General features: G+C 39.6%; 2 protein-coding genes across 4 annotated transcripts in view; one reads left to right on the top strand and one right to left on the bottom strand.

The window, feature by feature from the left end:
* The window catches only part of LOC128021219 (cell adhesion molecule 2-like), a 392008-nt gene that overhangs the window by 94371 nt on the left and 275142 nt on the right, over window positions 1-22495 (bottom strand). The window lies entirely within an intron of this gene.
* Window positions 1-22495, top strand: part of LOC128021221 (CD209 antigen-like protein C) — a 28670-nt gene that overhangs the window by 2829 nt on the left and 3346 nt on the right. The window lies entirely within an intron of this gene.

Below are 22495 nucleotides of genomic sequence, written 5' to 3'. Positions count from 1 at the left end.
CAACCTGATTAGATGAAAAAAAAAGATGAAATTGGAGAACAGATCCCTAGTTCCCTTTTTTAGCCAACTATTGTTTAGCATTAAATACAATAATCACTTTAAAAGCCTATCAAAACAAGGAAAACCTGTGACAAAATATAACCTATTGCATGTCATACATATACTAACATACACATTAGATCAGAACACTTCACAGTTCAATTTCAAAAGACTTTGACAATTTAATTTAATTCAAAACCAAAAACATGCTTCAAATTTAGCTATTTATCAGTGCTAATTAATCATGCATTTCTTTGTATAATTTTAAATCATATAAACTAGAAAGAATGTAATATATTATATTGTTTTATGACTTTTTTTTACACTACCAGAACATATCTTAATCAGTATTTTGACTTTAGTTTTTCAGTATAAACATCTAAATATCCTTTATAAAAGTATTTACAAAACTGTGTAAGAATTTTAATTGAACTGTGCTACTGTGCGATCTTTCTCTGTCTATCATGACATCCGTGTTGTGGTATTTGACACCCGATGACACACAAAATCTTTGCGTCATTTGTTTGGGTGAAGAGCACCTGCCTCTGATGAGGCAATCTGCGTGCATTGTAGGGCTGTGCGATATGGACAAAAAAAAAACTATCACAATTTTTTTTATCAATTTTGCAATTTCTATTTTATTTTTTTACATTTTGACACACACAGGCGTGCTTTACAGTCATAAATGCATTCAGTATAAATTTGAAACGTATTTACAAAAGAAAACCAATGAGAGCTTTATCAAAAAGTTGGAACATCTCTTTAGAACAGACTTAAGTCAAAATAATCAATAAGTAAAGATGTCAAACAAAATCTAGACATATGGCAAACAATTAAAATAAAACCCGTGGTCAGGGATGTATTTATTAATTTTTTTTTTTGCCATGCATTGGTCATAAAGCTCACTGTAGCGGTGCTTCGGGTGTTTTATGTTTTTCCCAATATACTTATTGCCAAAGGTTTACACGTACTCCGTCTGCAGCGCGTATACAGTAAGTTACATGTATGCGGTTTATTGTAATTCGAAAATCATGCTATAAAGAGATTAGAAATCGCGCACACTCAAACTGCGATTTTATTTCGATTTAGATTAATCGCACAGCCCTAGTGCATTGTGAGCTTTTTTGCTCTTTCCATAAAAAAAAAAAAAGGAAAAAAGGCAGCCATCTGCTTCCCGTGGTTCAGGACCCACCGCTTCTGAGGCATGGTGGAGAATGAGCTCGTGAGAAATACAGGTGGATCTGTCTGTGTGGTTTAGAGAGGTATGGCAGCAAATAAGAGACATAACTATTTGAAATTTAACAGCCACTGAATACTTAGTTTTGAAATATTTATTTTGAAAATATTTATCTGAATTTATTTGGTCTGAATTCAGCCCCTTTTAAATTATTTTACTTTGGAAACCATGTATCTGAATTTATTTGTTTAAAATTTAGCTCTCAAAACCTGAATTTCGATGAATATTTTTCAATGCTCACAAATTCAGATAAAAAAAAATCAACTTACAGAATTTCAGTTAAAATAGATTCAAGTTGATCAGATTTGATTCAGATCTCAAATTTCAAAGAAAACATCAGTCTAATTCGACAGCTCAAATTCAGATAAAAAATTCAACTTAAATATTCACACGGTAACATCCGGGCTACCTAGGATAGGAAAAACAGTTGAGTGCCTATTAGAGCACGACGATCATGTGTGCAAAGTATTCACCTTATTTTCCATGGCAACAACGGTGCCGCCATTGCGTTCGTTTTGTCATCTTACTTCCGGCTGAGGGACCTGATGTACCTAAGCTATTGGCTAGATAACAGAACACAAATATATTGTATTATATGCTCAGTTATGGGCTTCATATCAATTGTATTAAAAAAAACTAACAAAAAACAATTGCACCAACGATGTAACAAACACAATGTGAAGCGGTCGGAGTGTTCTGGTGCACTTTACAATTACACCTAAAGAAGAGAAGCACCAGAGGCAATGGATGAAGGCGCTAAATTTGAAGCGCCCACCCAAGCGATCTTATGTGTGTTCATACCATTTCATGGATGGGAAGGCGACTGAAATGGCTCGGCTACGATGTACGATGTACGATGTACGATGAAAAGGTTGTCAGATTCGGGTAAGCTTACCTTAACTTAACTAGGTATGTGTTTGCTTGCCTAACATTAGATTTATGAAGTCCGTTCTATGAATACATGTAAGATCAGTAACAAGCAGTTAACGAAGTACAACGCATTTCCATGATTACCATTGTCCACCTATTTATTTTATATTTACGGTAGTACAAGATATTATGGTACATTACAAAAACTAACATTATTCCTCTTACAGAGATTGTTGGTGATAGCAGGCCAGCTAGCTACATTTCTCATTCAGATATTGACCAACGTTTGAGCACTACAGAGTGTGTATACGGTTTTGTTTCTAATGCATCTCTCTCACACACACACACACTGTTCTAAGTTCGGGTCCCATCATATATTAATTCTCATGATATATTGTAAGTACTAATGTAAAAATGTTTAATTATTTCCACAGATGTATCGATGACCGCCAGTGATGCAGTGGACAACTGTGAGGGTGATCAGATCCACGTCCCCCTGATCTTGCTTAAAAAGTCAACAGAAGTTACCTGTTGTAATAGTTATTTTTCTGAACCTTGACAATGTCACCAGAAGTTACCTGCTGCAATAGTTATTTTTATGAACCTTTGCAATGTCACTTGACATTACCTGCTGTGAATAGTTTGTATTTATTTATCTTAATGCTTTGTGTGTGTATATGTATTTTTACAACTAGTTTTCAATTTAAAATATTAAAAATTTTTTAGAAGTCTATTTTCTGTTTCTCTTTCTTACAGATTAATGCAAAAAAATTTCTCTTTGGACAGACAGCTTCTCAGCTTCCCCAGGTTATTAGGAGCAAAGGTGGAGTTCTCCGTGTAAAAAACTAAGGACACTATTAAAGTTATGGATCATGTATTGGTCAATAAATTTAGTAGTGTTTTGGTCTAATAAAAAAATATATATCTTGAACATTTTGAAGAGTTTGGACATACTGTAGACATCAGAAAAGAGTGCCTGCTGAAGTGCCTGATCACGTACCTTGGTGAAGATGCAAGCTGTCTGATCAAAGAATACCAGGTAATGCAGACAATGCAAACTACTGAAATTTTGTACAACCATGTTTGCCTTAAAGTGATATTTCACTACCAAATCAACATTCCCCCATGTTTTACTCGCCCTCAAGGCATCCCAACTGAATATGGCTATATTTTTGAAGAACAATACAGGCAAAGTTATAATCTTATGTATCATTTTACTTCCAAGCAGTAGAATGGGAGTTCATTGTTGACTTTTTGTAGCTTCAAATAGTGCATCCATCGATCAAAGAACTGCTTGACACGGCTCTGTGGTCTTAAAGGTCTTCTCAAGCCTTGAGGGTGAGTAAAACGTAGGGAAAATGTTATTTGGTAGTGACATATCGCTTTAAAGTAGTTCAAGTAATTGTTTTAATTTAAACATCAGCCTGTATGACTTTTCTTCCACAGAACACAAAATAATATATTTTAAAGAATGTTGTTAAGAGCACCCCATTCACTTCCCTTCTTGGTAACACTTTATAATAACTGCACACTATTAATAATTAATTAAGCATTAGTAAACAGATAATTCATAATTTATAAAGCATTAATAGACAGTAATAATAATTACTTAATAATAATTACTTAATAATAAAGGGAAGTCGTGGCCTAATGGTTAGAGGGTTGGACTCCCAATCGAAGGGTTGTGAGTTCTAGTCTTGGGCCGGATGGAATTGTGGGTGGGGATAGTGCACGAACAGCTCTCTCTCCACCTTCAATACCACGACTTAGGTGCCCTTGAGCAAGGCATCGAACCCCCAACTGCTCCCTGGGCGCCGCAGCATAAATGGCTGCCCACTGCTCCGGGTGTGTGCTCACAGTGTGTGTGTATATTTACTGCTCTGTGTGTGTGCATTTCGGATGGGTTAAATGCAGAGCACAAATTCTGAGTATGGGTCACCATACTTGGCTGAATGTCACTTCACTTTCACTAATTAGTTAAAAAATACAGATATAAATGCTTTATTCTTGATTTAAAAGCATATCTATAATGTGTAATTTCATACTTTATTCATGATCAGTTTATCATTTCTCAATGAAGTATAGCATTATTTACAAACCAGTTATTTAGGAGTTGCCAGTGATTCATAAGATCACAAGAAATGTAGTAAATTCAGGTAGTTATAAAGCATTTAGTAGTGTTGAGTTAACTATTTATGTGAGCTCATCTAAAGTGAGGACTAGTTATGCCTTGTAAAGCATTTATAAAGGATATTTACAGGCTCAGTTATCTTACAAACAAAAAACAGGAACAAACACAACACAGTGATACAGAACATAGAAATATTAACAGCCTTTAAATCTCGTAAAAGCTTTACAAGGCATAAATAGTCCTCACTTTAGATGAGCTCACAAAAATAGTTAACAAACAACTACATATGTTTTATAACTACCTGAATTAACCCTGAATTACAGTAGAAATACATTTATTAACACTATAAGTAACTATTACTATATGTCTGAATAAAAAGATGTATGAATGCACATTTAAATAGTTTATTAATCATTTACTTACAATTTCTAAGTGATCTTATGAACCGCTGACAACTCCTTAATAACTGGTGTGTAAATAATGCTATACTTAATTTAGAAATGATAAATTGATCAATAAAGTATGAAAAAACAACTCTTAAATACATTATAGATATGCTTTTAAATCAGGTATAAAACATTTATATCTGTATTTATAAACTGCTTATAAATGTCTATTAATGCTTTATAAATGATGAATTAACTGTTTCCTAATGCTTAACTAATGATTAATAGCATGCAGTTATTATATATTATTTTGTCCATACAATAATAGTGAATTGGGGCTGTGCTCTTCTGTTTCCAACATTATTCAAAATTCTGCTGAGGACATTAATTCATAAAGGTTTAAAATCGCAACAGGGAGTGTAAATGATGACATAATTTTGTATGTGAAATACTCTTTTAAAATGGGTTGGTTCACCCAAAAATGCATTTTGAACACTGTTGAGTAGATTGATAAATGCCTCTGATTGGCCATTGTGGTACTGCACTCAACAAATATGTCTGTGATTGTCTACAATGGTCAACACATGGGAGCGTTTGATTTTACAAGTGTTTAAAAGCATTTTCAAAGCCAAAGAGAGTGTAAAAGTATGTCTTCACCCAAAAATGTTCATAACTTACTCTACTCCTGTAATAAACTGTATACATTTTATTTTTATGCTGCACAGAAATTAAGATATTTTAATGAAAGTTAACAACAGAGTCAAAACTGCTCAGGATCAAAATTGCTCACTATCAGACTATCAAACGGCGAATCTATCTCTATAGGTAGGCATGCTATCATATTACCACACCGGTAACTCAGTTAAAGGGTTAGTTCATTGAAAAATCTAAATTATGTCATTAATAACTTATGTCGTTACAAATCCGTTTATCTTCGGAACACATTTTAAGATATTTTAGATTTAGTCTGAGAGCTCTCAGTCCCTCCATTGAAACTGTGTGTACAGTATACTTTCCATGTCCAGAAAGGTAAGAAAAACATCATTAAGTACTGTAGTCCATGTGACATCAGAGGGTCAGTTACAATTTTTTGAAGCACCAAAAATACATTTTGGTCCAAAAATAACAAAAACTACAACTTTATTCATCATTGTCTTCTCTTCCGAAATGAATATTATATTAGATTTAGCAACTTTTTTTCCCTAAAAAGTGACTAGCGACAAATCTAGCGACTTTTTGGACAATCATAATTTAGTCTCTGAGACTCTGGTGCTGCCGCACGAGTGCAAAGTCTCTCTTTCCCAGTGCGAGCCTCTCTCTCTCTGCATCTGCTATGTGCAGCGAGCACAGAGAGGAGCAGAACTTTCAGTCAAAAAAAAATAAATTGTGTTGCTTCTAACTCAATTTTAAAAGCAAGTATAGCTGACATCAGTCGTAGCACAACCACTGACTTTATCGTATGTGTATTTTAATTAATTAGACAATGTTGGTATTTAAGTGCAGATTAATGTTTGAGAGCTGGTTATGTAGTCTTAATGGCCCATTGGCCATTATAATATGGTCATTATAATATTCATTCCGTTGTCTGACAGCAGAAACATTAAAATATAGTAATAAAAACAGTTTTATTGAGAATTTGGCTGAATTAAAATGCAGTATGTGAGCATAGGGAGGCAATACAATACAACGCACTTACGTCATAAATATAATAAGTAGTGCATGACGTCATCTAGCGACATTTAGCATCTTTTCAGGTGGGGTTTAGCTACTTTCTACTGAAAGAAGTTGGCAACAGTGCAGTGAAGCTGTGTGTCAAAACCATGGTCGAAACAAAGGAAGGCAGCATATTACTGAAGCGGGAATAAACATCACAATCTGATTATCTGTTTCTATGATGATAAACAGAGTTAGTGTCCAGTCACTAGGGATGGGTACCGAAACCCAGTATTAAAATGGCCCTGGGGATAAATTATGAAAGAGCGTAGTATCAGTAAGATTTGAAGGTATCAGTTCTGCTTTCGGTACTGGAGGGGAAAAATGAATGTACTATGTATTCAGAGGTGGGTAGAGTACCCAAAAACTTTACTCAAGTAAAAGTAAAAGTAATTCTAGAAATATTTACTCAAGTAAAAGTAAAAGTGCTAGTCTTGAATAGTTACTTGAGTAAAAGTAAAAGAGAATCGGATAAAAAATCTACTCAAGTAGTTAGTTACTAGTTACTTTGGGTCATATATACGGAGCCTATTTTTATTTAGATAAATAGATAAAATGTATGTAATGTATGTGTGTGTGTATAAATGTATATATTTCATCAGCCTTTACTCCAATTTATGTAATTTATTATAAAACCCTGTCTGTTTACTTAAGTAACAAATATAGGTGTCATGCCATAACATATTTTTAATATGACTGACTTTATATTTAATGTGAATTTAACATTGAAAGTTAATGTGATATAAATATTGCTACTAATCTTTCATTGTTCAGAAAGAGAGCAAATAACATCTACAGGGCCGTGCACAGACCTTTTGAGGGGCATGTGCTGAAACTGAAAAAGGGCACCCCCTCCCTTTTTTTATATCAATTATATATATTCTCTTTTTTAGCTATTCTGTTTGGTTTCATAAGCTAATTTGTATTATTTGGTTAACATTATTATGAATGACATTGAGAAGAGGGGAAGGTAAGCAATGAGTCAAGTATTTTTGACTAACTTTTTTGAAATATAATTTAAGTAATTATGTCCAACACTACGGTACAACTCAATTCCAGATTATAAGAAACTATAGCTATACCGTTACTATAACATATCCAACATGTTTCCGCCTACCTGGCAAAAATTTGATACTGTGGTGGACCAGGGATGTTGGTTTCTTGAAGGTCTCTTATTCACTACACTTTCCCTAAAATAAGCCAGCAATGAAAAAATTAATAAAAATAGTGTGAAAAGTACAGTTGCAGTGAAAAGCAATTCTGAAGGATTACGTGACACTGAAGAGTACTAACTGCAGTAATGATGCTGAAAATTCAGCTTTGATCACAAAAATAAATTACATTTTAAAATATATTCAAATAGAAAACAGTTATTTAAAATTGTAAAAATATTACACTATATTACTGTTTTTGCTGTAAAAATGGAATGAATCATGAATTACATTCTGCATGATAAAATATAAAGATTTCACAGTGATCTTCTGTAATTTTTTTTAGTTACTACTACATTACTGTAGTAAAACCATGTTTTACTACTTTTTATACAGAGAGTATTCGGAGAGTATACCATAACATGATTATCCTAAATGTTAAAAAATTAAGTGTATCAGCAATCATAAATCAAAGAAGAAATTTCTTAGAAATATAGTTATCTAGGTGACGAGGATCACTCGCTGCTTTGTGTAAGTTCCAGTACGAAACAGCGCGGGGCGCACCTGTTATGATTTTCCGATGGTAAAAACAAATTATATGTTGTTGTTATCAATATATAGTTTTTGACCAGCGAAATGCGTGCAAATGTTATTTATTTTTTTTGTCCGTCATTAAAACGGCGACGGCGCCTGCCGCTGCCGGGATCACATTGCATTTTCATCTGCAGGTTACAAACTAGTTTTTTTTAGCTATATAGACGGAGCGCTCAGTTTTTCCTGTGGTAAAATGCATTTGGCCAAAATCGCATTTTATAAAAGATGAAATGCTACTATATGCCCAGGCTATTTAAGTGTTGGCTATGTATAGAGCTCGGGCGTAGACGTCATGGAATGGTGCATTGTGGGTAACGGCGGCCATTTTAGAGGCATCGCAAAGCAGGTTTGTAATAAGATAATAACCAGTCTCCAGAAAAAGTTATAGAACGTGACAAAAAAAGTTGCCTATACCTATACGGACAAACTTAATAATAAAGCCAAACAACGCTAATTAAAAAAAAAAGAGGTTGTAGGCGGAATCGATCCCTATGAACACATGAAAGTTTACCAAGCCTCAGTTTCCCTGATAATTTATCCTACCGGGTCTGTGGAGTGAGCGCTTACACCTCCGATCAATTTAAAAATGTCACTTTCACTTTTTAAAAAGTCACTGGAGGCTCACCTGCAGATCATAAATGGATCTGCAAATTAAACGTGGAGAAAACAATCTTTTTCACTAAGGAAATGTTAACATTAACCAAGCATCAGTGGTGACACACACACACACACACACACTTATCAGATTCTGCGAGCTATGAAGCTTGTCTATGCGGGTTTGTTACACTTCAGGAGTAATTACTCACCTATCATACTTGCAAAAATCCACTGTTTTCCTCCGGTAGTTCTGTAATCCGGTATAATATTGACGAGCATTCACCTCAGACACAACCCACCATTCACCAAAACAAGACGCTTAACTTCCTAATTTGAAGTTCGTTCCAGTTTTTTTTTTTTTTAAACAAGTTGTTCAAATTTGTTAAATACAGTCAGCACAAAAATATCAAAAAGCAAATTAAGTTCAGGATTGGGTCAAAAGAAAATGTTTAAACAAAAAATACAGACACTAAACTGACTCCCTTACTGGCCAAAAACTAGAGAAAACGTAATGTGTTTGTGTCTGAGTTTGTGTGTGTGTATGTGAGAGAGAGAGAGAGACCATACACAACATGTCTCACCATAACTATGTATTATAATCAGTGTTGTGGGTAACGCGTTACAAAGTAACGCGTTAGAGTACTTGTGGCAGGGGGGGCGTGGTTTAGCGAAGTCTGCAGCGGGAGAGAGAATCAGGAGACGAGCGGTAAGTGAGTGGTTTGGGCAAAAATTATCAGCACCTGTTTCTCGTTCTAGTAATTGGCGTGGAGAGAGTATAAAACGCCGGGAGAAACGGATGCAAGCGAGAGAGAGACGGACTGCTGACCCGAGACGGAAAACCGGAAGGAGTGAACCGGAAGTTTGACAGAGCGTGTCAGAATAAGAGTCACCGTTTGGGTGTTTGTGATTTTCTTTGTTCTTTGTTTAGTTTTGGTTAAATAAATACGTCAGCAGTCCAGCCGACCCCTTTGTCCTCTTCCTTGCCACACGAACTTACTACACTGGTGCCGAAACCCGGGAAGGAAGAAGGACCGCCGCCGCCATGCAAAGCCCGTCCTCCACGCCGCTTGCGGATATCATCGCTTCCCTCGCGGTCCTGAACCAAGAACAACATCAGGCCCTGCTGGACCTGAGAACCGATCAGGAGAGACGATTCCAGGCCATCGTTCAGGCCCAGCAGGAGGACCGCGAGAGGTTCCGGAGCTGGATGTATCGGGAGGTTCGCGCCGAGGCCGCCGGGCCGCCCGCTGCCCCCATGCACCTGCCGCTTCACAAGATGGGGGCCCAGGACGATCCGGAGGCCTTCCTGGAGCTCTTCGAAAAGTCGGCGGAGGCCTGCGGGTGGCCCAGCGAGCAGTGGCCGGTACGCCTAATACCCCTGCTCTCCGGTGAGGCCCAGGTTGCCGCGCAACAACTTCCGGTGGCGAACCTCCTGGTCTTCGACGACCTCAAGAGGGCCATTATCCAGCGGGTCGGCGGGTAGGTCTGGGCTGGCCTGTTGGCGTTGCGGGGACCCGGAGCATTTCGTGGACAGGTGTCCAGCGATGGAGGTGGGAAGATGATCCGGGTCCCGGATGTCCCACAGGTCACCCCCGGTCAGGCTGGCGAGTACCAAATACCCGTGAGTATCAAGGGGGGTACATATCCGGCCTTGGTGGATTCGGGATGTAACCAAACCTCAATCCATCAAAGCCTGATTCAACCGGGGGCATTGGATACAAGCCGCGTGGTTAAGGTGCGGTGTGTACACGGGGATGTGGTGGAGTATCCGGTTGTCCCAATTAGCATTCATTTCCGGGGACAAAAGCATAGTGTAGAGGTGGCGGTTAGTCCCCACCTCCGGCATCCGGTAATTTTGGGAACGAATTGGCCCGCATTTACGGTTTTATTGGGGTCGTTATGTGCGGATGCCTCTTGGGGAAATAAGGCACGGAAGGAGGCCGTGCGGGTACAGGTGGGAGAAACTGAGCCAGGGTCGCTGTGGTCTGCTCCAGGGGAACCGAACAAAATCGGGAGACTAATTCTTTCGGAGCGTGATGACTTTCCTCTGGAGCAGTCTCAGGATGAGACACTAAAACATGCGTTTCAACAGGTCCGCGCCATCGATGGCCAGTCTCTCCAACCTGCCCTCCCGCTCTCCTATCCGTATTTTGCCATTTTAAAAGACCGGTTGTATAGAGTGACCCAAGACGCTCGGACAAAATTGAATACAACCCAATTGTTAATTCCAAAGAGCCGCCGGGAAATGCTTTTCCAGGCGGCTCATTCTAATCCTATGGCGGGCCATTTGGGACAGGCCGCAACACTAAATCGCCTCATGGCCCGCTTCTTTTGGCCGGGCATTCATGACAACGTGCGCAGGTGGTGCGCGTCTTGTTGGAATGTCAATTGGTAAACCCACCGGCCGCCCCAAAAGCGCCTTTGCGCCCTCTTCCCTTAATGCAGGTCCCCTTCGAGAGAATTGGCATGGACCTCATCGGGCCATTAGAGCGATCGGCACGAGGACATCGCTTTGCATTAGTCATAGTTGATTATGCAACACGATATCCTGAAGCGGTGGCCCTCCGCAACATTTCCGCTAAAAGTGTTGCGGATGCCCTGTTTCGTCTTATCTCCCGGGTGGGGGTTCCAAAAGAAATCCTCACCGATCAGGGCACGGCGTTTATGTCACGTACGCTACGCGAACTGTACGGATTGTTGGGCATTAAATTGATTCGAACTAGCGTCTATCACCCACAAACCGACAGCCTGGTCGAACGATTTAATCGCACACTTAAATCCATGATTCGTAAGTTCGTTCACGAAGACGCCAAAAATTGGGATAGGTGGCTAGAGCCCTTGTTATTTGCTGTGCGAGAGGTCCCACAAGCCTCCACGGGGTTTTCCCCCTTCGAGCTTCTCTATGGACGCCAGCCCCGGGGGGTGCTCGACGTACTGAGAGAAACTTGGGAGGAGGGACCGTCTCAGGGCAAAAACGAAATTCAGTATGTGCTGGACTTGAGAACAAAACTCCACACATTGGGGCGGCTATCCATGGAGAATTTGTTACAAGCCCAGGACCGCCAGAGCCAGCTGTATAACAGGGGAACTAGGTTACGCAAATTTGCACCGGGAGAGAAAGTACTTGTATTACTCCCAACGTCGAGCTCCAAATTAATGGCTAAGTGGCAGGGACCGTTTGAGGTCGCACGACAGGTCGGAGATCTCGATTATGAGGTAATACGGTCCGATAGGAACGGGTCCAGTCAGATATACCACCTCAACCTCCTTAAAAAATGGAATGAGGCGGAATCAGTGATGTTGGCAACGGTGATTGGCGGAGAGGATGATCTCGGGCCAGAGGCGAATATCAAACCCCAATCCCTCGCCCTGGCTCCAGGTGGAGACCACCTCTCGCCGTCCCAACTCACTGATGTAACGAAATTGCAGGCAGAGTTTGCCGACGTCTTCTCGCCCCTACCGGGCCGTACTAACCTAATTCAGCACCATATCGAGACCGAGCCGGGCGTGGTAGTTCGCAGCCGGCCGTATCGTTTACCTGAGCACAAGAAACAAGTAGTTCAGGCTGAATTGGGCGCTATGCTTGACATGGGGGTAATAGAAGAATCTAATAGTAAGTGGGCGAGCCCGATAGTTTTAGTTCCGAAAACGGACGGCTCAGTCCGATTCTGTGTAGATTACCGCAAGGTGAATGCTGTGTCGAAATTCGACGCGTATCCAATGCCGCGGGTTGACGAGTTGCTTGATCGGCTAGGCACGGCTCGCTTTTATTCGACATTGGACTTAACAAAGGGCTATTGGCAGATCCCCTTGTCTCCATTGTCCAGAGAAAAGACAGCTTTCACAACGCCGTTCGGATTACACCAATTTGTTACCCTTCCGTTTGGCTTGTTCGGGGCCCCAGCTACCTTCCAGCGCCTCATGGATCGGATTCTACGGCCCCATGCTGCATATGCTGCTGCCTACCTAGATGATATTATTATATTTAGTAATGACTGGCAGCAGCATATGCAGCATCTGAGGGCTGTCCTGAGGTCGCTGAGGGGAGCGGGGCTCACGGCCAACCCAAAGAAGTGTGCGATTGGGCGTGTGGAAGTAAGGTATCTGGGCTTCCACTTGGGGCATGGGCAGGTGCGTCCCCAAATTGATAAGACTGCCGCTATTGCGACCTGCCCACGACCCAAGACCAAAAAGGAGGTAAGACAGTTCTTGGGGCTGGCGGGATATTATAGACGGTTTATTCCTAATTATTCGGACCTCACCAGCCCTTTGACTGACCTTACTAAAAAGGAGGTACCAGATACGGTCCAGTGGACGGAGCCGTGTCAGCAGGCCTTTACTCAGGTCAAGGCTGCTCTGTGTGGCGGGCCGCTGTTACACTCTCCTGATTTTTCTCTCCCTTTTCTGTTGCAGACAGACGCATCGGACAGGGGGCTGGGGGCAGTCCTGTCCCAGGAGATAGAGGGGGAGGAACGGCCGGTGCTGTACATTAGCCGGAAGCTCTCGAAGAGAGAGGCTAAGTACAGCACCATCGAGAAAGAGTGCCTTGCCATCAGATGGGCCGTCCGCTATTATCTCCTGGGACGGGAGTTCACCCTCTGTTCGGACCACGCTCCGCTGCAGTGGCTCCACCGCATGAAGGATACCAACGCGCGGATCACTCGTTGGTATCTAGCTCTTCAGCCTTTTAAGTTCAAGGTGATCCACAGGCCGGGTGTTCAGATGGCGGTGGCCGACTTCCTCTCCAGAAATGGGGGGGGGGGGGCTGCAGGCCGGATGGCTCCCCGGCCTGAGTCGGGCGGTGGGGGTATGTGGCAGGGGGGGCGTGGTTTAGCGAAGTCTGCAGTGGGAGAGAGAATCAGGAGACGAGCGGTAAGTGAGTGGTTTGGGCAAAAATTATCAGCACCTGTTTCTCGTTCTAGTAATTGGCGTGGAGAGAGTATAAAACGCCGGGAGAAACGGATGCAAGCGAGAGAGAGACGGACTGCTGACCCGAGACGGAAAACCGGAAGGAGTGAACCGGAAGTTTGACAGAGCGTGTCAGAATAAGAGTCACCGTTTGGGTGTTTGTGATTTTCTTTGTTCTTTGTTTAGTTTTGGTTAAATAAATACGTCAGCAGTCCAGCCGACCCCTTTGTCCTCTTCCTTGCCACACGAACTTACTACAGTACTCTAATTACTTTTTTCCTGAAATTTGTAACTTAACGCGTTAGTTTCGTGCGTAAGTAATCAGTAACTTCGTTATTTTTTTAAAAAAAGTAATCCGTTATTTTAAGGAAAGGAAAATCCCGACTGCAGCCTGCTTTTTGTCAGACAGTAGTCCTAGGTCTACTGTGCCACCTGCGGATGTACAGTATCAGCGGAGCCGAAGCTCTGTGATCGTAAAGTCATTGGCTGTGATGCGTCTGTGCCCTGCGCCTGACCCTGTGTGTGTGTGTGGGTTTTTTTTGTTTTTTTTTTCTAACTCCCGGCAAGATAGCAGAGAGGACAGCGTTTGGTTTATGGAAGTATGCACATTATTTTCAATTTGTCAACGAAAAAGAAAAAACATAACGGTAAAATGCACACTCTGCTTTGGTGAAAAGCTTCTGTCGACCGCCAAAAATTCTACCTCAAATTTAACGCTACGTTTTAATCACTACTTTGAAGAGTAAATGTAAGAGGACTGTGTTAAAGCGAATTTAGGCTTGTGACTGTGAGTGACACTTTAATAATAATTAGTTCGGCTATTAAGCGATTTGTCATTTGCCTGTGTGGCAGTGAAGGATTTAATTCGGTTTGTTATCATTTTTGTTTGACAGGCAGCTGTTAATTTCTGTTAGATCATTGGCTGGCTTGTTGTTCATCATTTCTAAATGGATTTAAATCTGCAAGCCTGTTTAAGGTTGTGTTTACAAGTAAAAATACTTGTACTTTGATAACTGCATTATTTAAAGTTAAAGAGTTATCTTGTGGTGCTCATAATATACAGTAGGCTACCCGGGCTGGGTAACGTTAGGTGCAAATTTTGATTAATAATATGTTCTGTGATAAATAAATAAAACGCTATGTGGAATAGCCGATTGCTGACTGTCTATCCTGTTATTGTTATTCTGCAGTGTTAATTTAGTCGGATGACTGACGTTATTCATTGTCGGGAGTCACGACTTCTAGGTGCATTTAAAGGGGCCGGGGGCTGTGTCTGTCATGTGTGAGCCGCTGCAAACGGCTTTTAATTTTTGGTAACGCATGAGTACTCTAACGCGTTACTTTTATGAATAGGTAACGCTGTATCATAACTGATTACTTTTAATTGATGGTAACGTTGTAACCTAACTAACTACTTTCCAAAGTAACTATACCCAACACTGATTATAATATTATCGAAGGTGATGGTTTCCCTCCGTACAGTAGCGACCCAAGCCATCTGACGCCTCTTGGTGATTTCAGACACCTTGTGTTTTTTTTCCAAGTAGGAAACTGTTGAAAACTAATATGATTCACGAGGCATTTGCCCTGTCGATCATGAAACCGATTACAGCATTTCACAATACAGCAATACTGAACCATTTTCCAAAAAATAATCAAAATTAATGACCAAATGACCAACGTTACCTAATGCCTACTATACAGTACATCTACTTCTGTACCGCGATTCCCACAATGCATTGCGACGTGACGCAACGATCCCGACCTCTATTGGCTATGACTAGATGGCAAATGCTAGCCCTCTCTCTCAGGCGACGTCCCACATGTCTCAGCCAGTCAGACAGATATCCAATAAATAATATATGAGCCTTTATAGACATAGTGTTTAGTAGTACTTATTCAAAAAACAAGATATTTATTTTATTTTTCATTGTGCTTGATCACAGTTAATATGTGTGGGGAAAGATAAGCTATTAGAGTAAAAATATTGCGTTAGGCTGCTTCATGAGTTGACAAATTGTTATTAGTTGTTTGCTGTTTTAAATGTTTACTCAAAGATTACAGCCACTGATTTGCCAGAGGTAGGCTATCATTAGAATAAACTACAAGTAAATGGGCCAGCAACTGTTAAATATTTTATCATATTGCTATGTTTTGCTGTTAAAAGTAAGTAGTTTGAAGTTGTGTAGCATATATTGGCACAAACTTGCTCACTGTATTGTAAGACTGTATTATGAGAAAAGAAGAACGATATAAAGACTCTTGTAACAACTATTTTTAACTAACTTTTTTTCTCCTTAAAAAAGATGTCTCATGGAAGTGCAGGACAGCCTACACAGTTTTTTTTTTTTTTTAAACAAGTTGTTCAAATTTATTAAATACAGTCAGCACAAAAATATCAAAAAGCAAATTAAGTTCAGGATTGGGTCAAAAGAAAATGTTTAAACAAAAAATACAGACACTAAACTGACTCCCTTACTGGCCAAAAACTAGAGAAAACGTAATGTGTTTGTGTCTGAGTTTGTGTGTGTGTATGTGAGAGAGAGAGAGAGACCATACACAACATGTCTCACCATAACTATGTATTATAATCAGTGTTGTGGGTAACGCGTTACAAAGTAACGCGTTAGAGTACTCTAATTACTTTTTTCCTGAAATTTGTAACTTAACGCGTTAGTTTCGTGCGTAAGTAATCAGTAACTTCGTTATTTTTTTAAAAAAAGTAATCCGTTATTTTAAGGAAAGGAAAATCCCGACTGCAGCCTGCTTTTTGTCAGACAGTAGTCCTAGGTCTACTGTGCCACCTGCGGATGTACAGTATCAGCGGAGCCGAAGCTCTGTGATCGTAAAGTCATTGGCTGTGATGCGTCTGTGCCCTGCGCCTGACCCTGTGTGTGTGTGTGGGGTTTTTTTCTGTTTTTTTTTTCGAACTCCCGGCAAGATAGCAGAGAGGACAGCGTTTGGTTTATGGAAGTACGCACATTATTTTCAATTTGTCAACGAAAAAGAAAAGAACATAACGGTAAAATGCACACTCTGCTTTGGTGAAAAGCTTCTGTCGACCGCCAAAAATTCTACCTCAAATTTAACGCTACGTTTTAATCACTACTTTGAAGAGTAAATGTAAGAGGACTGTGTTAAAGCGAATTTAGGCTTGTGACTGTGAGTGACACTTTAATAATAATTAGTTCGGCTATTAAGCGATTTGTCATTTGCCTGTGTGGCAGTGAAGGATTTAATTCGGTTTGTTATCATTTTTGTTTGACAGGCAGCTGTTAATTTCTGTTAGATCATTGGCTGGCTTGTTGTTCATCATTTCTAAATGGATTTAAATCTGCAAGCCTGTTTAAGGTTGTGTTTACAAGTAAAAATACTTGTACTTTGATAACTGCATTATTTAAAGTAAAAAAAAAATCAGGAGTTATCTTGTGGTGCTCATAATATACAGTAGGCTACCCGGGCTGGGTAACGTTAGGTGCGAATTTTGATTAATAATATGTTCTGTGATAAATAAATAAAACGCTATGTGGAATAGCCGATTGCTGACTGTCTATCCTGTTATTGTTATTCTGCAGTGTTAATTTAGTCGGATGACTGACGTTATTCATTGTCGGGAGTCACGACTTCTAGGTGCATTTAAAGGGGCCGGGGGCTGTGTCTGTCATGTGTGAGCCGCTGCAAACGGCTTTTAATTTTTGGTAACGCATGAGTACTCTAACGCGTTACTTTTATGAATAGGTAACGCTGTATCATAACTGATTACTTTTAATTGATGGTAACGTTGTAACCTAACTAACTACTTTCCAAAGTAACTATACCCAACACTGATTATAATATTATCGAAGGTGATGGTTTCCCTCCGTACAGTAGCGACCCAAGCCATCTGACGCCTCTTGGTGATTTCAGACACCTTGTGTTTTTTTTCCAAGTAGGAAACTGTTGAAAATTAATATGATTCACGAGGCGTTTGCCCTGTCGATCATGAAACCGATTACAGCAGTTCACAATACAGCAATACTGAACCATTTTCCAAAAAATAATCAAAATTAATGACCAAATGACCAACGTTACCTAATGCCTACTATACAGTACATCTACTTCTGTACCGCGATTCCCACAATGCATTGCGACGTGACGCAACGATCCCGACCTCTATTGGCTATGACTAGATGGCAAATGCTAGCCCTCTCTCTCAGGCGACGTCCCACATGTCTCATCCAGTCAGACAGACATCCAATAAATAAAATATGAGCCTTTATAGACATAGTGTTTAGTAGTACTTATTCAAAAAACAAGATATTTATTTACCCTTCGCAAAACTGTTCAGCTCAGCTGTTGTCTACTGTGCGGCTGCTGTGGAACTTCAGTTGATTCAATGAATATTGAGGGGGCGGAGTTATCAGCTTACTGACAGCTTGAGGATCGAATTAGATTTACACAAGCTCGTTTTAAGAACTTTCATTTGCTAAATATTTGTAAAACAGACATACAGACGTAAAGGGTGACCAATAGCATTAAAAAAAAAAAAAAAAAACACCACCAAAAAAAGGGCACTTCGAAATGTAGGGGCAAAAAGGGCATGTGCTCTGCACAGGTTGAGCCCTACCTGTGCACGTGCCTGTTATTACCTGTTAAACAGTAGACAGCACATGTGGTGTTCATCTAATAAGGATCTCCATCGCAAGCAAATAATAGCCTTTGTAGATTTGCTTTCAATTCAGTGCAGTTCCATAGCCCCGTTTTCAGCGCTGCTGATATTCTTAAACGTTACAACTCTGAGTGAACCGCTTCAGACGCTCAGCTCGTGAGGCAGGGAGCTGAACGACTCATTCAAACTGATTCATGAACCAATTCACTCGTTTGCCAATTGGTTTGATCAAGCCTTTGAACAGAATTGACTCAAAAGAATGAATCATTCGCGAATGGGCATCGCTCATTGCCAAGAGAAAAGTAGACGGCGTGTTTGGAATAAACTGAAGCATTTATAACATTTATTGCTTTAAGATAAAGTAACGAGAGGGGCGTCGGCCACAGTAACGAAGTAAAAGTAGGGGAGACCGGGGATGGTTGTAACACTTTCTTCTTCAACGCCTAAAATTACCTTTTTCTTTTGGCTACAAGTCTAAAACTTCTAGGCAAAGTACCCACATGTTTATACTACAAATGGAAACAATTTAAATGTATTCAACTATATCACAGACTTTGTGAGATGATGACAAATACAAGGTGGTCCTTTGTTACAACCTACCCCACTACTGGGGTAGGTTGTAACACATACTGGGGTAAGTTGTAACAGGTAGACAAAATATACAAAAACTAAGGGTACTCCAAGTGATTTGACACAAAAACAGTTTTATTTTAAATGAATGACTGCAACAATAAATATTTGTGAATATGGGGAGTGTATGAGCATATTGTGTGTTTTTGTGCATGTGTGCCTTTGTGTGTGTGCATGTCTGTACGTGCACATTCATGTGTGTGTGTGTGTGTGTGTGTGTGTGTGTGTATTCTTGTTTTTGTGTCATATCAGGACACAACTCTGTATAATGACATGGGTATGACACAGGTATTACAAGGAGAGGGTGACTTATGAGGACATAACCCATGTCCCCATTTTTCAAAACACTTATAAATCATACAGAATGAGTTTTTTTGAGAAAGTAAAAATGCACAAAGTTTCCTGTGAGGCTTAGGGTTAGGTGTAGGGTTGGTGAAGGGCCATAGAATATACAGTTTGCACAGTATAAAAACCAATACACCTATGGGATGTCCCCACTTTTCACAAAATGTGTGTGTGTTTGTTTGTGTGTGTGTGTGTGAGCAAATTAACAGACGTATGTTTATCCCCACTCCAGAGAATGAACAAATGAAATGCATTCTTTACCAGTCACAAGTTCTAGTAATTCTGTAGAATTGTTAAAATCACAAAAATGTTCTTGGTTGTATGTAAGGGGATGGTTGTAACACTTTCAAAACACGTGTTACAACCTACCCCTTCACTGTCACCCATTGTTTAGATAGCTGTATTAGCACGGTGCTTTGAAATTGGCAGAAGGTTGATACACCATTCTTTACTAGAGAAACTACAGTTTGACCTGATATAACTCATACAACATTATCTACAACGGTAGAAGTACTAAACAAAATATTATCTTGTAAATTTTTTTTACTTTCTGACCTCAGAATTAGATTTTCTGCTGTAGCTTAAGGAGAGATAGCAACACAGACTGGAAAACCTCCATGTGGGATTGTAAAGGAAGCCTGATGAAACTGAAATTGTCACATGACTCCTATCTTGCCCCTGATTCATGGAATTGGTAGTGTTACAACTCTCCCCGTGTTACAACCATCCCCGGTCTCCCCTACAGATTTTTCCCAAAAAATGTACTCAAGTAAGAGTATAAAGTACCCATCTTTAAATATACTCCGAAAAGTATTAGTTACCCCGAAAAATTACTCAAGTAAATGTAACGAAGTAAATGTAACTCGTTACTACCCACCTCTGTATGTATTTTTGCTTAATAATGTTATCGTGCACATTTTATCTCACCAAACATTTCTAATGTGCGATCATATTAAGACGTCTGTGAGATCTGCGAGATCTCTCATGCGCGCCGGCGAGGCTGTTTGTCAGTCACACACACACACACACACAACAAGAACGAGTGCGGCGCACACACACGAATAACAGAATGAAAACTCCGGCTTAAAAATAAAGAGTGACGATGGCGAAGAGATTTGCTTAATAATGTTATCATGCATGTTTTATCTTACCAAACATTTCTAATTTGCGATATTATTAAGACGTTTGTCTGTGAAATCTGCGAGATCTCTCATGCGCGCCGCGGAGGCTGCCTGTCAGTCACACACACACACACACACACAACAAGAACGAGCGCGGTGCAGTTTTTAGTGCTGCAAATCCATTTATCCATTGCTGAAATTTCCGCATCTTCATGGAGAGAGCAGGTCACGGTTGCTCAGCAACAGCAGACTCCTCAGGAGCGCAAGTGCCAGAAGGATTTGGGGGAAAAAATAAGAAAGCGGCGTGCCTAGAGTTTTCCACATGTTTTTATACGCGATATGTGAACGGCCCCTTACAGTACGAAAACTCCCGCTTAATACAAAGAGTGACGATGGCGGAGACAGTAAAACGTTACAAAGTGTGGTTATACTTCACTAGAGTTGAAGCAGACAATGCTGGTTGTCATAAGTGCAACAAAATTTTTGCATGTAAGGGCGGAAACACAAGCAATTTGTCACATCATCTTTCAAAAGTGCATAAGGTGCAGACAGAGAAATGCAAAGTTTTTGACTGCCTAACACAACACAAAGTAAGACAACACAAAGTACCTATAAGAATACCGTTAAAGTACCGGACCGTTAAACAGTATTGGTAAGAGTAGTTAAAACCTTAACGATACCCATCCCTACCAGTCAAACCACTGAGAATGGCCGAAGTTACACATATGGTGTTTTACTCAGTTGAGGCTAAAGCAAAGGTTTTTTGATTACTCACTCACTCTTGAGTGTCTGCCGCAATTGATTTCAATGTTAAGTCAATGTGGAGGTCCTGTGCCGCAAATGAGATGTTTAGCATGGTGCGGGCGCGTCCAGTTCGCTCAAGTGAGGCGAACTGACTAGCACAGATAATGCATCTGTCTTTTCTATCATTTCACTGATTTAATTATTGCGTGTTTTTTCATTGTGCTTGATCACAGTTCATATGTGTGGGGAAAGATAAGCTATTAGAGTAAAAATATTGCGTTAGGCTGCTTCATGAGTTGACAAATTGTTATTAGTTGTTTGCTGTTTTAAATGTTTACTCAAAGATTACAGCCACTGTTTTGCCAGAGGTAGGCTATCATTAGAATAAACTACAAGTAAATGGGCCAGCAACTGTTAAATATTTTATCATATTGCTATGTTTTGCTGTTAAAAGTAAGTAGTTTGAAGTTGTGTAGCATATATTGGCACAAACTTGCTCACTGTATTGTAAGACTGTACGATGAGAAAAGAAGAACGATATAAAGACTCTTGTCTTTTTTTTAACTAACTTTTTTTCTCCTTAAAAAAGATGTCTCATGGAAGTGCACGACAGCCTACAGTTCATGTGGGGAAGCTGTTTGTTTGTAATTAATATATATGTTACAAATCATCAGAGTTTGATACTTGCACTTTTGCCTGTTATTTTTTTTCCTAGATTGCAGAAGCTATTCTAATGGGGGAGCCTTAACATTTTCTCATGTTATATATGAGGCCACTTTTGCACACATACATGAAGACATGGGTAAACGTTCTCAGAATTAAATTTTTTTTTTTTTTTTTTTTTTTTTTCTGATGCAGGGGATGATGGATGATGACCAACAGAATGTGTACTTTATCAGTGTAATAGTTAAACAAATAAGCTAAATAAAAAAACTTGCATAGCCTTATACTTGACACAAATGTTGTATTATTTAACCAGTTTTAAAGTCTTACTACATTTTGTCTCTGAAATCCGCACTTTTGGAACCAAACACCGAAATTCTAGCACCGAATCAGTTGAAGCCTTTATTCAGCAAAAGCAATCTACTTTTATCTTTGAAATGAAAATATAGCCATTTGTTATTAAACTATAAAACATTTTAATTGTTATGAGTTTGTAAATAAGCAAAACATTGTTAAAGTATTGCAAGGTTGTGGATTTCAAAACTTGTCTACTAAATGTATAATTTTTTGGGCAATAAAAAAAAATAAAAAATTGAGAGATTAAGAATGTTTATATTCCAGTTCATGTAAAAAATAAATTAAAAAAACATTCAGCTTTTGTTTTGTTATTAAAAACATTTTTTGAATGATTGAGCAAACGATTACTAATGACACAGAA

This window comes from Carassius gibelio, chromosome A10 (genome assembly GCF_023724105.1).
Source record: "Carassius gibelio isolate Cgi1373 ecotype wild population from Czech Republic chromosome A10, carGib1.2-hapl.c, whole genome shotgun sequence".
NCBI lineage: Eukaryota > Metazoa > Chordata > Actinopteri > Cypriniformes > Cyprinidae > Carassius > Carassius gibelio.
The sequence above is the reverse complement of the archived record's forward strand: the minus strand, read 5'-3'. Positions and strand labels throughout refer to the sequence as shown.